Source organism: Maniola jurtina, chromosome 16 (genome assembly GCF_905333055.1).
Source record: "Maniola jurtina chromosome 16, ilManJurt1.1, whole genome shotgun sequence".
NCBI classification, from domain to species: domain Eukaryota; kingdom Metazoa; phylum Arthropoda; class Insecta; order Lepidoptera; family Nymphalidae; genus Maniola; species Maniola jurtina.
This window is the reverse complement of record NC_060044.1, coordinates 6,824,866-6,841,119: the sequence shown is the minus strand read 5'-3', so window position 1 is coordinate 6,841,119 and position 16,254 is coordinate 6,824,866. Positions and strand designations below refer to the sequence as shown.

General features: G+C 34.7%; 1 protein-coding gene and 1 long non-coding RNA gene across 2 annotated transcripts in view; both read left to right on the top strand.

Annotated features, from left to right (window-relative positions):
* The window catches only part of LOC123873283, a 272,851-nt gene that overhangs the window by 165,421 nt on the left and 91,176 nt on the right, over nt 1-16,254 (top strand). The gene's annotated exons all lie outside the window — the stretch shown is intronic.
* LOC123873289 lies at nt 609-15,580 on the top strand. Its single transcript, XR_006797653.1, has 3 exons — nt 609-663; nt 3,418-3,419; nt 15,569-15,580. It is a non-coding gene; the product is annotated as an uncharacterized LOC123873289 (long non-coding RNA).

The following is a 16,254-nucleotide window of genomic DNA, read 5'->3' as shown; positions in this document are numbered from 1 at the left end:
TTAAGCGTAAAGAATTTTCAACACATGTTATTAGCGCATCTTTCTTGATAAAACTTTAGGACTAACTACACCATTTTTGTACAATATTTAGAGAGTCATTGCTTTGTACACATAGTAGACTAAGTACGCAGTACACACTACTCTAACCCTAATAAAGGTCACGTTCTAAATCACACTATCACACTAATATTATAAAGGCGAAAGTTTGTATGTGTGTGTGTGTATGTTTGTTACTCCTTCACGCAAAAACTACTGGACGGATTTGGCTGAAATTCGGAATGGAGATAGATAATATCCTGGATTAGCATACAGGACACATTTTTATCCCGGAAAACCAAAGAGTTCCCACGGGATTTCGAAAAACCTAAATTCACGCGGACGAAGTCGCGGGCGTCAGCTAGTCTAGTATATTTTGCCACTCGTGGAAGCTTTATATTTACGCTTTATAGGCATCTAGTTCCATTTCAATATCATGTTCCTATTTCTTAGTTTCGACTCGCTAAGCAACGTCAATCTACAAAATCCGTAACAAAGAAATTAATGTATAGTACTGACTACTGAGCATGGGCCTACCTTCAGAATGATAAGAGTTTTGGCCATTGTCAACCACAGACTTTTGAGAACATCTGAGAGAACTCTGAGACATACAGGTTTCCTCACGATGTTTTTCCTTCCCCAAAGCAAATGAATGAAGAGTTAGAGGTGCGTGCCCAAAATCCAATCCCGACCTGCCGAATAGGAAGCTGATGCCTTATAACCATTAACCACCACTACGGTATCACGGCTTTTTTATTATTACTCATTGTTATTAATAAATAACTTCTTGCCTTGTAAACAAAGTCCTAAATTCTCTCATATTAATATTTTGTTCCGTATTTCAGAACTCCTTAAATAAGTATAAATATTAAATCCATTTTAATCCGTAACTTAGATTACCTGAGACCGCAGAGATTTCTCCGGCTTCCGAGTTTACAAATTGAAACTTCAACGTTCGTACTGATATCACTTTGCGTAATACCCAGCCCAGTCCGATCTTTGGCTTTGGCGTTTACTTGATGAAATAAAGTTAAGTTAAGGGTTGGTCCACGCTGGACCTTTCCGTCAGTCATAATCACATTCATCGTATTAAGAACGCTCTTAAGGTTGCCCTTATGCGCTTGTTCTATTATTATTAATACTCTATTATTTATTTTTTGTTCTAGACATGAAAACAAAGAAATCGATTTATGTGCTCATTGTCTATGCTTTAAAGTAAATAAATATGGTAAAATTATACTTACAAGGAACCAAAAACTTAATTTGCTATAATCCGCTAAACCAAACAACAACCTTACAATGCCTAATTGCGAAGAGTAATTAGGCATTGTAAGGTCTACATTTCCTGAGGATGCTCCGGTGTCGGGGCGAAACGTGCGTCGAATGGTTTTGGGATTTGTGTGGTGCTGCGTGGTGGTGGTGCGTATGGCTTTTTACGCAGCAAGCATCTCGCTCTTGAGTATGTCCCGCCCGTAAATGTTGTTTGCAATAGCATGCTTTCATGCTTGACTTGAAGCGACCATGGTGAGCACTCTTAACTAGTCCGATCATACAACCATCCGAGCGTGTCAATGTGGCAATCCGTAGTATGGATGCTACAATTTTTTCTCCACAAAAACATCCGTACTTACCGATCACGATTTACGATGCGCATAATTATCCAACATATGGCAATGATCGCGCTTCCATGTCTGGGCCGTAGATCAGCGATCACATTGCAATATTATAACAAGTTTTGCGTCCAAACTATACTAATCACATAAGGCTTGCATAAGGCTGCGCGAGGTGCAATTGACGTAAATATCCGATGTGGACCTACCCTTAAAATTGATAGTAGGGATCAAGAATAAATACATAGGTACTATTAAAAAAACAAGTGGTTGTTCCACAAATATTATTCAAAAGACAGAAAAATCGTTACAAAGAGAAGGTTAAAATTACTTGGAAGCTTTCTGTGACATTTCGTAAAGTTATTTTATCCTTGGAAAGTAATTTGTTGCAGTAACTAGGTAGCAGGTTGGATTATCTACTAAAAACAGAATTTTTGCTTTGCGGCTAATAGTTTGCTTAATAAACTGAGTTTCTTTAAAATAATATCAAATAGGAGTTTTATCATGCTTTAGTTTTTTAGGTTTTTTTAAGGTTAATTCAAGCATCCCGTATATTATAACCGACCCTGTTTACTTTTTAGGATTCTGTACCTCAAAAAGAAAAACTGTCTGTGTGCCTGGCTGTCTGTCTGCCTATCCGTCTGTCCGTCTGTCGTGTCTATCAAGAAAACCTATAAAAATCCGTATTTCCCGACCTAGAATCGTGAAATTTTGCAGGTAAGTATATTATACTTACGTACACTACGCATAGGTATTTGGGTAGGTAAATCTTATAGCACAAGTAAAGGAAAAAATCCGAAAACCGTGAATTTGTGGTAACATTAAAATCTACGCCTCAAATACACAACACCGGATGTTAAAATATAATTCATACAGATATGCGAATACTCCAGTATCATAAACCTTGACGTTAGCGAGGCTTCCTTGTCTCCTTTACTACTGCGTCACATACCAGGTTTAATTGTTTGGCTTTATGCGATATTAATTATTATTACCTACATATTTGTAATTTATTACCGTCCCATATGTATCTACTTGTGGGATTTAACAAAGAATATTGTTTCCTGCCTTGCATTTTCTTTAAATAGGTACCTAATGACTTTACTATTATGTATTCTGAGATAATGACTACTATAATATTATACTCTTCTCAGACCTGGGCACGCTTGGAACCTTCGTTGCTTTAATTATAAGTTAACCTAATTAATAAATCACCATTACTTACATCATTATCTTACAAATCAAAAATCAAAAAGTTGTACAATGGCATCTATTTACCTACCCGACTACAGCAAAGTCATAAGGAAGGGTTATGATTTTAGTAGTCTATAATATATATATATATATGCCTGTATGTATGTATATTGTATGTATAATGTTAAAATACACCGAGTGACAGAAAAATAATTTTACACTATATCTATCGTTATCTATTGGCAGTTCGCAGGTAGTAGTTTATCTCAATAAATGATTTGACCTTATATACGTTACTTAACCTTCTTATTAGTATCTATTGATCATTCAGACGCATCACTCGCAACACTTAATTTTTTCATAGGACAAGGACAATGTCATACTGCTAGCACACCCCCCGCATTCCATTCTTAGCTACAAGCGAAGGGATTTACGTATATCTAGTATAGTACTACCGGAGCACCGGCTTCTACATGAGATCGACGTGATTTTCACATGGATAGAGTTCTGGACCTGAACAGTGAGATAGGCTACTTTTATCTCGGCAAATCAAAGACCTAAATCCATCCGAACAAAGTCGTGGACGTCATCTAGTATAAAATAAACAGCCTCATTAAGAAACCCTATTATCACTTCCAAAAGCTCAACGTATAATATATTTTGTCGTAATAGATAAGAGCAAGATAGGAGCTGACCTTAACCGCTCTTAAGCATTTTATCAGTGAACAGTAAACACGTCCGATAGCGATGCGCGCTAAGTGAAATCGGCTTTCACTATCAAAGTGAAGTGACAACGCATGATTACACTGACAAATAGAGATATTACTGGAGTAATAATTGGTGATCAATGTCAAGAAATACGCGCGATTCTACATATTTTGAATTGCGAGTAGATATGTTTCGCATAAATTGTTCTATCATCTATGATCTTGGTATGATTAATTACTGGAACGAATGAACCACCATATCTGCATTAGGTACTTACGTAGTTAGGTACTATTATCTTTTTTTCTAGGGTTAAATACACGTTAAAGTGTAACGATAAAAAAGTTACACGGTAATAAGTAAATACATATAATTATTATTAAAATAAGGTTGGTTTTGTTCACAGTAAGTAAATTATTATCATAATTTCACCTTGTAAAACTAAATTGAATAAAAAACCTGTATCGCATATTATCGCAATCATACACATTTTAAAATACAACACGACTATTCTGCAATTAAAGATCGATTCAAATTATGAAATTACGTTGTCGGGGGTCTCAACGATGGTCAATTATGTCACAACAGTTATAATTTATTGACATTCGAGCACGAAGCGCCGTCGCCTTGTTCGGACCCTTTTACACCCGAATGAAAATCAGCAGGCTTCTCTACAACAAAGCATACCAAATAATACGGAAGATTGCCGTTATTATCTTAATAAAACAACGACTCCGCATTGTCGTCCCTTTTTCTCCACTCAAGTGTCAACTTTGACAGTAAAGGACGGCCGTATTGTCGCAATGATAAAAGCAAAACGTGAAGTGACGTAGACAGGATGCGCGAGCGCAGCTGGCTGGAACTTTTGTGTTTTTTTACTCTTGTCTTTTAAAAAAATTGGTTTCGCGCGGCTTAGCTCAGAACGAGCCGTGCTTGTTTCCGTAATGGGGAACGGAAAATGTTAATGAGCGTTCGACAATACGTGTTGAATTATGTGCTCGCACTGACGCGGGACCATAATTTAAAAGAATTATGGTTTCGAACACCGGCAATTAATTGTTTTAAACGTCTGTTATAATTATAACAATACATACACACATTAATTATTTAACTTAATTTCGGGAGACGATTACCTGTTTCCGTCGTTAATTAGGTATAATAATATTTTAAGTCATAGTAATTGGGAAACATTAACATATTATTACGCTCTGGTAATTTAACTTGATTATTTTTTTACTGGTAAGTAGGTACTCGTTCGTACTCGTACTATTTACATGATACTGAAAAATATTAAATTAGTATATTAATATTTAAATGGTAGCTTAACGAGTAAACACCAAATACTTTCAAAGTTATTAGGTATTTAACATGCGTGTTAAATGTGAATATTACCTACTACATAAATAAATACATGCTTTAATAAACTTGTAAATTATAATTAAGTAAAGCAAATGAGTTAGTTGAAGGTGATTAAAGTGCTCGCAAATGCAATAACAACTACAATAAAGTATTTTTTTAAGGAAATCAGTTTTATTTCACTCATAGTATTATTTCATAAACAATAGATGTTCCATCCACACGGTTTAATGTAACATTAGAGCTTAGATTAGGTACCATTGCAGGTTCAGGATTGACGTGTTGGAACTTGAAACCCTATACCTACTTATATTAATTTATTATTTAATTTTATTTGGAAATCTATATTCACTCGTCTGTATAGATAACCTTACAGCATCAAGATTTTGACGTGTTGGAAGTCGGAATTCACATAATGCATAAGGATGTGTTATAGAAACGTAGGTAATTCGTGTGATAAGTACCATAAAAATCGGTTCAACAAAATCTGTCACAAGATTTGAAACAAAAATACAAAAAAATAGAAAAAATATTTAAAAAAATAATAAAGTGAAATAAATCTATTCTTACAACCGGCTAAGTAATTGGATTCTTCTCATAGCAGACGCCTTTGATTTCCTGTAAGCAACTAGAACTGCGGAATTATGCGATCGAGGCTGCACGCAGCTGCAACGCCCCGCTGCTGGAACGCATCATTAAGTTGACAATTAAGTATGTCTTTATACTTTAATCTCTAGTGAATGAGTCATAAAGATAAGCCAATTACAAAATATACATAAATACTAGATAATGTACGCGACTCTGTTCGCTTGGATTTAGGTTTGTAAATATCCCGGGGCAACTCTCTGATTTCCGGGATGAAAAGTTGCCTATGTCAATGCCGATTAAACGGATGGGCCTTTGAGAATCCTGTGGGAATTCTTTGATTTTCTGGAATTAAAAGCCTAGGTATGTCTTTCTCTGGGAAGTAAGCTAACTCTGTTCCAAACATCAAAATTGGATAAACTGTTGAGCCGTAAAAAGTAGCAGACAGACAGACACACTTTCGCATTTATAATATCTATTATAGTATGGATATGAATACAAACAGCAAGCCATTGCCATAAGGCATATTTCTTCAAATGAATAAATTAAGGGTAAATTGACATGAAAACTTTGAAGTTAACAGGTGAAAATTTTAGATGAACAAGTGTATCTTAAAAATGTAGGTATAACACCCCCGACAAGTGAAGGTTACAGTAACTAGAAAAGAGCTGATAACTTTCAAACGGCTGAACCGATTTTCTTGGATTCACTCTCGATAAAGCGACCTTTCAATCAAAAATAAACTAAATTGAAATCGGTTTATTAGTTTAGAAGCTACGATGCCACTGACAGATACACAGATACACACGTCAAACTTATAACACCCCTCTTTTTAAGTCGGGGGTTAATAATAGGTAGGTTGGAATTCAAAGTCCAGTTACAATCTACCTACTTTTTAGATACAATATTAATTTACAAATCTATATCTATACTAATAAATAAAATTGGAGTGTCTGTCTGTAATTTCAAAATAACTACCTCATATTAAGCTCATATGGTTATTTGAACGATACCAACACTGAATCACACGTTTTTAAAATTTTTGTCTGTCTGTCTGTCTGTCTGTCTGTCTGTCTGTCTGTTTGAAAAGGCTAATCTTTGGAACGGCTGAACCGATTTTGACGGGATTTTCACAGACAAGTAGAGGATTGACCAGGGTGTAACATAGGCTACTTTTTTAACCGACTTTCAAAAAGGGAGTTGTGTTTTTCTACCTATGTACACCGAAATCTCCGAGATTTCTGAACCGATTTGCGTCATTTCTTTTTTAATCGATAGAGGAACTTTGCGACATTGTTTCATAAAAAATTTGGAGTCCAACTCCTCAATCCTGATGCTGCAGGGGATCTGACCAATCCACGCGGGCGAAGCTACGGGCATCAGCTAGTAAGTAATGTAGTAGGTAACATCGGAGTTCGAATAAAGTTTAAACTTTATTTAGTGAACACTTCGCTAGATTTTCTCCAAATTATTTAAATTATTCAAAATTATTCTGTGAACTGCATCAACGGAAGCCGTAGGCACCTAGTTTACATTTTAACTTCGCTAATGCTAAATTAGTCACAAATTTAATGGCTTAATTAATGAGATAGTTGTCAAAGTAAGATTACTCTCATTTGGTAGAGTCAGTTCTAACTATTTAAAATCATTCATCCAAGTTTTCTTTGTTAGACAGAACATCTTTAAGTATAAGTAAATAAAATAAGTGTTACATACAATCGACAAACCAGAAATCGTCACAACTTACTAGGTACTTTACTTTAAAAGAAGAGTGGATGGGCATCTTCTATGATAAACGCGTCCCATCTTAGGCCACATCATCACTCTCCATCAGGTGTGATTGTGGTCAAGCGTGTGCCTATAAAGAATTAAAAAAAAAAAACATGTTCATTTCTGATGGCTTATGGTATTGATTTCCTTCTTGAAGAGGAAAATTATGCGATCATTGAGACAGCTCGTGAGTATCCACTTTATTAGAAACGCCGCATTAATATTCAAATTTTACATATAAATGAGATACTTGTATGGTATTTGAATTTAATATTCAATGGGGGCTAGTTTTATCATAAACGAAATATTTTAACGTCCATGCCTACCATACCAGCTTCCATCAGTGACTACTAATTAATAGTTTATAATATAGCCTATATACTCACACTCTCGGAGTCGTCGTTAAATTACATCTAAAGAATGGACTAAGTTTACCTATGCAATTAATTACATTTAAATATATTAGTAAGTATTATTATGATTTATATATAGGATCATTGCTATACCTACTTTCCAAATATCAAGATTTACCCTTTACCCTATTTTTTGGGGACACTCATAGAAGTGTGATAGCTTTGTCATACGAAACTATGAAATAATTTTACTAAAGTTTTAATCCCAATACTATAACAATAATATCTATGTACCTAGTTATGAATAGGAAAACTAGGCTAATTCTCTGATGATATTTAGCATAGGAATAACGTGCTTTCTAAACACAAACAAAAGCTACATTTTATATTGGCATTTAGATATGTTATTTAAAAATAATCTCGCCGAAAAACAGTAGGTACTTACTTAGTTCCTAAGCCGCAGGCAACAGTTAATAAAGCTTATGTACTAAAAGTGATACTTTGAAAAAAGCTTGGGTAAATATTGAAGTCAACCCTCAGTCGGCAGTCCTCGCAGCAATAAATTTAATAGAGCTAGTTTAAAAAGCAATTATATTCCATCACCCGTCATCCCCATGTTCCCGCGCGACGTGGCTAGATAATAAAAACATTAATAACTAACTAACATGTCGTTCTTCTCATGACCAGATTGATTTTTGCTTTGAACTTTTCTCGTAGCATTTTTAGAACACCAATTTTGTTTTGAATAATGAGTAACTAACTTTATTTACACTATTATTAGTTTCCCCGGCATAATTATAATTGAATGCCAACCAAGCACAGAGATAGCTTGGTCAGGATCGGTCGAAGGCGAATAAAAAACTAACAGACACACACACTAATTTTAAATACCTAGTAGGTATGATATGATAGGAAAAAAAGGCATAAAAGATGGAAAATATAAGAAAAAGTCATAAAACAACATACAATTTATATTTTCACTTAGAAAAGTCTTCTACATAATACAGAAGTAAGTAAGAAATAGACGAAACGTTCCAGAATGAACCAGATAAATTGCCCTTCGTCACAACTTACAACGTCGCCCTCGCAAGGACTTTAATAGGGTTAGTTTAAAAAACCAATTAAATTCAATCAACCGTCATCCCCATCGCCGCGTGATACCGCTCCTTCATAATAAAAACCATTAATGGACCAGCATGTCATATTCTATTAACAGACGAACCGATTTAACAGTCAACCACCAACTTTCACATTTTAGACATGTCTTCTCTTATGAGCGCCACTAAATCCGGTTAAAAGCCTTCATCATCCAGTGACTTCCCGCCACATTATATTTTATATGCATCTATACTACGCTTACTCTTTTTCAGTTACAAAAGCCAGACATCGCTACTAGTGAAAGTATGGCGCTTTCTATACTTACTACTTCTACTTACTAATAGCTTATGCTATGACACTAACCTTCGCTTTTAATTTTTTTTAGGGGAAACTCTTGACATGTCTCTAATAGTCTATATAGTTTATAGAGCGACTTTAAATTGTCGCATTAAATTGTTTTTCAGTTTTCACATTTCAGCACCACAAGATAAGCGAAAGTGGGAAGGAAGGAAGTTTTACTGAGTATTATGTTAAAATTTTAGTTAGACGGATAACGTGCCACCATTCCACGGACTATCTAACGTGGTTGCATTTCGATCATATCCGCAGCACACGAGTAAAAGTGTTTGCAGAGTGTAAGTTCCAAATTGGTTCGTCTGTTCTCGTACATCTCATAGCTGAACATCACTCGACACAAAAATCCTAAATTATGCGTACGATGGAACAGTTACTCATAGATAAAATAAATTGCAACCTACAGCTCATAAAGGAGTTATCAATAACACAAAATCTTTCATAAAGCCCCTCCCAAACAAATATAAGTACGAATTAAGGACATCCAGAGTTTCCACAGTACGTTATTGCGCTATCTTGTCTTTAGGTAGGTGGTCTATTTTGTAGGACTAGAATTATAGGGCATACTGAGCATTATAGGCTATACTCATCAGTTAGTAAAAGATATTAAATCTTATCTTTGCTTGTTTTTATCACACAACCCCATCCATGCCCACATCTCCAAATTGCATTGTTCAAAGCATTGAACATACTCGTATATCTATCTATCGCATCTTCATTCTATGCTCATGAAGTTGTAACTTGTAAAGAAAGCAGCGTGATTCGCCATTTAATGTCAAGCTTATTGGCCCAGTTAACCTTTTACCTTCGGAAGCTTTTCGCAAGACAAACATCTTTTTTCTCGACGCTTTTGACGAATTTAGGGCTAAGTTTATTTTCGTGGACCGCTTGTTTTGCTTATTATATAGACGGTGTTTGTTTTTTTGAAACAGTAACTTAATTGACCCCTATTTGCTTTTTATGGTGTCATTAGCATTAAAATTTATTATCACACAAACATGCCATGTGAAGTAATGCGAGCAGCTACGCAAATAAAACGAGCCTTTTTTACAAGAACATCGTTACTGATCACAGAAGTCGGTAAATCTTGAACTTTAGATCTATCATTATTTTTAAAGACTCTTATCAATATACCTCGCCGTCACTTTTTAGGGTTCCGTACCTTAAAAGAAAAAACGGATCCCTTATAGGATCACTTTGTTGTCTGTCTGTTCGTCCGTCCGTCCGTCCGTCCGCCTAGAATATAACTATACCAAGTGGGGTAACATATGAAAGGGCTTTATCTGTACCGTCTAAAAGATTTCAGATTTTTATTTATTTTTATGTATAACTAATAGTTTTTGAGTTATCATGCAAAATGTCGAAAAAAATACCCGAGCACGGAACCCTTGGTGCGCGGTCCAACTCGCACTTGGCCGGTTTTTTTAGTTACAACCATGAATTTGTTATAAACTGACCAAAAGTGCTCTCTCGCACTGTTTTTATCTCTACGGCGCGGCGCAGGCATTCTATCTCATTAACTTCACTTAATTAAATTTTATTTGAGCGATGTAGAAAGAAAAGTATTTTTGGTTTCGCAGGCTTTAGATTTTCAATCAATTCTGCGTATCGGCTTTGTTGAGTAGGTAAGGGATATTCTTTAAAAAACCACTAGCCTTTTACGTTGCAGCGTCGTCCACTGAGCTTGAACAAAGGTAAGCATGCCAAATAAAATAAATGGACTGGAATGGTATTTATCGAATTATATTGCAATTATAGTAGATTCCTGTGTCAACTTTGATTGACTTTGAGACATTCTCCGCATTCTAGCATACTTTTATGTATAGAATAAATTGCTGCTATGTTAGGATCGGCACGTTTGGATCGCCATTGCCTTTAATAAATTAGTTGAAATAATGCTAACCTTTTGACCATATTAATAAAAAGTCCACAGAGTATTTTTGGAATTCGCCAAAGAAAGCTATTGAATTGTACAAATATAGCAACTTAGTTACATTGTAGCTATAATAATAATTAATATCTTACTCATCTTCTCGTCTATGGTATTTATTGTTAAATGCATTAATTAGCTTATTCTAATAAAGGTTAGCAACCGGTTGCTTTGAAAAATAAAACAATTGAAAAAGTTTACAGTTCTAAGCTTCTTGAATAAATCAAGACATACATAGTTCGATTAAATAAAGTCAAAGCTATGAATTTTAATAATATATTCTATTTTAAAATACATGTGTTGTTAGTTTTAAGTAAAACAATAAGTTATAAATTGTAATGTCGGTATTAATAACCTTAACCTGAATTTTTATTCAGTAAATAAAGTCATATTTTAACACCTGACTAGTTTTTGCAAGCCGCATATAAATAGAATGAGAAGATAAACTTTTAAAGAATGCAAACGTTTGAAGGGATGAAATAATAGCATACAATAATAGCATAATTACCACACAGAACTTAATATTGTATTAACAATAAAAAAATTGTTTCACTTCGTAATAATTATTTTGTTTTAAGTAGGTATGTACTTTTTTACTAAAATGTTACAATTAAACTTAATGCTTATCTAAGTAATAATATGTATACTTACTGTGTACTGTGTGTGTATCATTATAATTATATGTGTATTATATTAAGTTTAAGTATAAAGTTTATCACCTGCATTACTTGCCAGCAGGCTTGATTCCAGCCAAGCACTAGTAAAGGTCTATGGTATACTAGTCTAAGAAAATCTAAACGAACTTTTTCCCACATATTTAGACATGACTGTGAACAAAGTACCCGGGTCTCGGGATAAAAATTGTATCCTATGTCTTTCTCCTATACAATTAGTATAGATTACCATTTGGTTATTAAAATACATTAAACCTATACTAATATTGTAAAGAGATAAAGTTTGTAAGTTTGTTTGGAGGAGGTAATCTCTGGAACTACTGAACCGCTTTTGATTCACCAATAGGAAGCTACATTCTTCCTGGGTGACATTGGCTGTACTTTATTTTCAAGCACCCGTGTGAAGCTGATTCGGGTTGCTAGTTATAAATATATCCGTTTATATATTACCTATGCCCCTTACAAGCTGTTCGAGTAAATAAATGAAATTGATTCTCCTAAAACGAACCACGAAGATAAATAAAAATGCCAGATGTAGGCAAGTAAATACTATAATATAATAAGTATATAAATTGTTTTATGATGAGAAAGAACGACTCAAGCCAGACTCGTTTGGAGGAAATCTATTAGCAATAGAGAATTCTCGGTAAAACGCATAATTGCACAGTGCGCACCAAATGTTCCCAACTGTTCCTAAATGTTGAACGGTTCAACTACTCTACTCGCTGTTATACCTACCTACAACCTAAAAAAAGGAAATGTATTGTTTTGTACTAATTTGCTTTATGTATATTTTATTAACAAGGTTTAAACCACAAACTGCTGTAATTTCTGTAATGATTAATTTTTAAACATTACCCCATTGAATCGTCTGCGAAAAAAGCAAGCAATAGGTACCTACCTAGGCATCTAGGCACCTAGTACCTTCCGTTTGATTTATACTAAATAGTGTACTTAAATCCATGAGTGTATAGCCCCGGAGGTAACATAATCAAAGTCAATATAAATAGAAAGATTTTGTATTCAAATAAACTTTTACAAGTAACTTTTAAATCGTCTAAATGCGTTTACCGTCCGGATTAAAGGACTAATTAATGCCTTTACTTACCGAAAAGAGCCAGCAAGAAACTCGCCGGTTTCTCTTTCCAAGGATTTGACTAACAATAATATTATAGTTGACAAACATTTTACATATTCGTACTTACAAACATAAAATTACAATATACGTATATAATACAGACATTCAAAACGTATTAAGTCTTACCTAATAGGTAAAATTTCAACACAATATCTCATCGTTACATTAGAAGATTTACATAATGTAGAGTCTGTTTAACGCAATTTGACATTTACATGCATGCACATTACTTATGCAACATCAACAAATAGGCAACCGCCTGCAACAGCTATTTCTCAGCGCAAGCGCTAACGAAAGCTCGCGCGCCGCAATTCGCAAGCCCCAACAACACGCGCAAGTGTAAATTGCCTTATGCATGTTTTCGTATTGCTCACATTAAAATGCACAGAAACGAGCTTACGGTCACACGGTTAGGCGCGCCTAATGAGAAAGTTTATCAAGCGATTATTGCGTAGTTCAGCGGGAAGCTCCGTCCGCCTCGTCCGCTAGAGGCGCTCCCGCCGCAGGTGTGCCCTCCTCCCCCCACCACAGCGCTACGACGCAGCTTTCTTTAGTACACGCCACTTCACGCCAGTCGACTGTCAACCACGGAGGCGGGCGGTCGCACGCACGCCGCATACAAGCGCCGCGCCAACTGTCAACACGACGCACTATCTGCGCACCGCTTCCGTTCGCGAAATAACCTCAATCCAGCGCTCCTTGCTAGTGTCGTGTTGTGCCAAAGTGGATTTATGAAACCAGTGCGAATCGAAACTTCATTACATGTAAATAAATGTCACTTGTGTCACGTATAGCGGAGTAGTGTCCGTTGCGCTGCTGATCGTTCAAAGAAATTGTGGATTGCCGTATTGTGCGAACTGCGAAACGGGTTCCGGTCGCTTCTATTGAAGCTACCGAATCTACATGTTAGCTTCTTATCAGATCAGTTACTGCTAACTAATGACTCGGTGCTCGCCTTTGATGCGCAGCCGACTTTCATCGCATTTATGATGGGTACCAATCTGCCAATCGCAGTCTTCAAATAAGCTTTAGGACACCGTAACGAATACGCCGCTACATATAATAATGTCATCATGGTGACTTGTCTAAGATAAATGTTATAACTTATGGCCAATCATTTTTATTTTATGGAGGTTACAACTATATCCACTGACCTATAATGTCAATCACAATATCAGCTTTGTATAATAACAGCAAGGCTATAACATTATTCAATTAAACTATTTGCTTATGAGCTTATTAGAAAAGAAAATGTTATAATATTCAGTGAAGCCAAAATAACTTTGATCTATGATAAATTTCTTATTATAGTTATACATTGAGGGCATTAAAACATCTACGGTGAGCTCGCCGTTGTCAACGCTATCAATTAGTGCCATCGGGGTGTCCCACTTGTACGAAAGTCATGCTGTTACGAAGAGGAAAACTTATAATAAACTTACAGATCAACTTTATTTATAGAACTATTCAGTTTTAGTTTAGGAACTGAAAAGTAAGACGGCATAGATGAGAAATACTACTTTGATATCAATATAATAATATTATATGGGCAATATTGATTTAAATGCAGTTAAACACCATAAAAATAAGACTCGTGAAACGGTAATTGTAAAGGTGTATTTATTGACAGATAGATATATAATATATATATGACTGGGACAAAAAAAAAACTGTTGCGCTGAATTATTTTTGGTGTTTAGATAATACTGATAGTCATCAGTCGATACTTATGTTTGGGTGATATGAAGATACCTGCTGAATTTATTACGAATAAAAAAGTTCAACTAGACTCGTAGTCAACCACTTGCACCAATATAACTTAAAAAGACAAGACAAGAAAGAAAATCAGAATAAGAACAACAACTATGAAATAATAGTTGTGTAGTAGGTATGTAGTTTTTGACTGGGATTCAATTGATAAATGAACACAATGACGCTTAGTCAGTAGTTGCCAAATAACTTATATCTGAGGAATAATTTGAGGTTTGACATTTTTCTATAGGAAATGGATACGAAATCTGTCAAAACATCAAATTTATTCCTCAGATAAAAGTTATTTGACGATTGAAAATCGGCCCTTAATATTATGAAAGAACGAAATTTTACCAATGTAAATACCTATTTTAGAATTACATAACTTAATTTTTGGTTAAAACAATTATCCCATAAAGTCCACTATCGCCAAATTAACCCTCATTACGACAGCGAAAATGGTTTGAGGCAATTAATTTAATTTGATACACGCCATGATAAATTAGAGCTTAATTACTTAGTGACACTTGACTCTTAGATAAAGCCAACAAGAATGCCTTTATGTTAATTCGAAACAATGATAGGTACTTGTAGAAAGATAGATTTAAAAGTACGATTATATGAGAAATTTTGCAAACTTGAAAGATCTACTAGCATTGAGGAAATCTAAATAAATCGCGATGAAACTTATAAAGTAGTATTTAACGTAATAAGTGCACTTAATTTATAAATTAACGAAAAAACTCGGAATTTTTCTATTTAGCTCAAGACACACATCTACCTTTGTAGTTCTTAAACTTTGATCACTATAACGAAACCGCTATTACCCTGTTGTTGATCTTTTGTTTACCTTAATTTAAATAACATAACCACAGGTTGAGAAAGTTCGCCTTTGAACAACTTTATTCCAGCAAGTTCAATATTCTTGCTAACTTTTTAATGGAAATTGTGATAAGTAATGCCTTAGATGCCCCTGATTACTTTTGAAATTGCATTTTAAAATAGACCAAAAGCTTCAATGTTAACAAATAAACCGTTCATAACGCACTGAAAATAAATATTGAATATTTCAAGTGAGAAGAAAACAATATTAATTCTAAAATCTCCTAGGCAATCTAAATAGATACTATTTTCTGCATAAAATGAGTGTTTGAATTAGCGGTATATAGCGCGTGGTAGGCAGGCCGAGTGAAAGGCACTTTCTCTAGCCCTCCAGCCCTCAACGATAACTTTATCGCAGAAATTTACACTGTTCCAACAATATCACTTACACCGATTAAGTGTTTAACTGTTTGTTAGCAAGAAATAACAATCAACCAACTACTCGTAACTATAATTCTGTCAAATCATGATTTATTATTATTTAGGTCGCTTTGATTGATATTCCGAGCTACAGGTGGCCGGCAATTATTTTCATTAATATTTGCTCACTTCGACACTTTACATCGTGTTTCAGTTAAGCGATGTTCCCGTAATTACATTTAACCGTTGAATTAATAACCAAATTCGAGGTAGCTTATTTATTTTATCCATAAACAGGTAATAAATAAATTAACGAATTTAATATCTACATAATACTACCATTCTGAATATTAAGCTGTACTGCATTCTGTTGTGCTAATATTTAGATATTCACTAGCGTTGTTGATATATTTAATAGATGTAAACAAAACAAAACTATGTATTACAAAAGTAAACC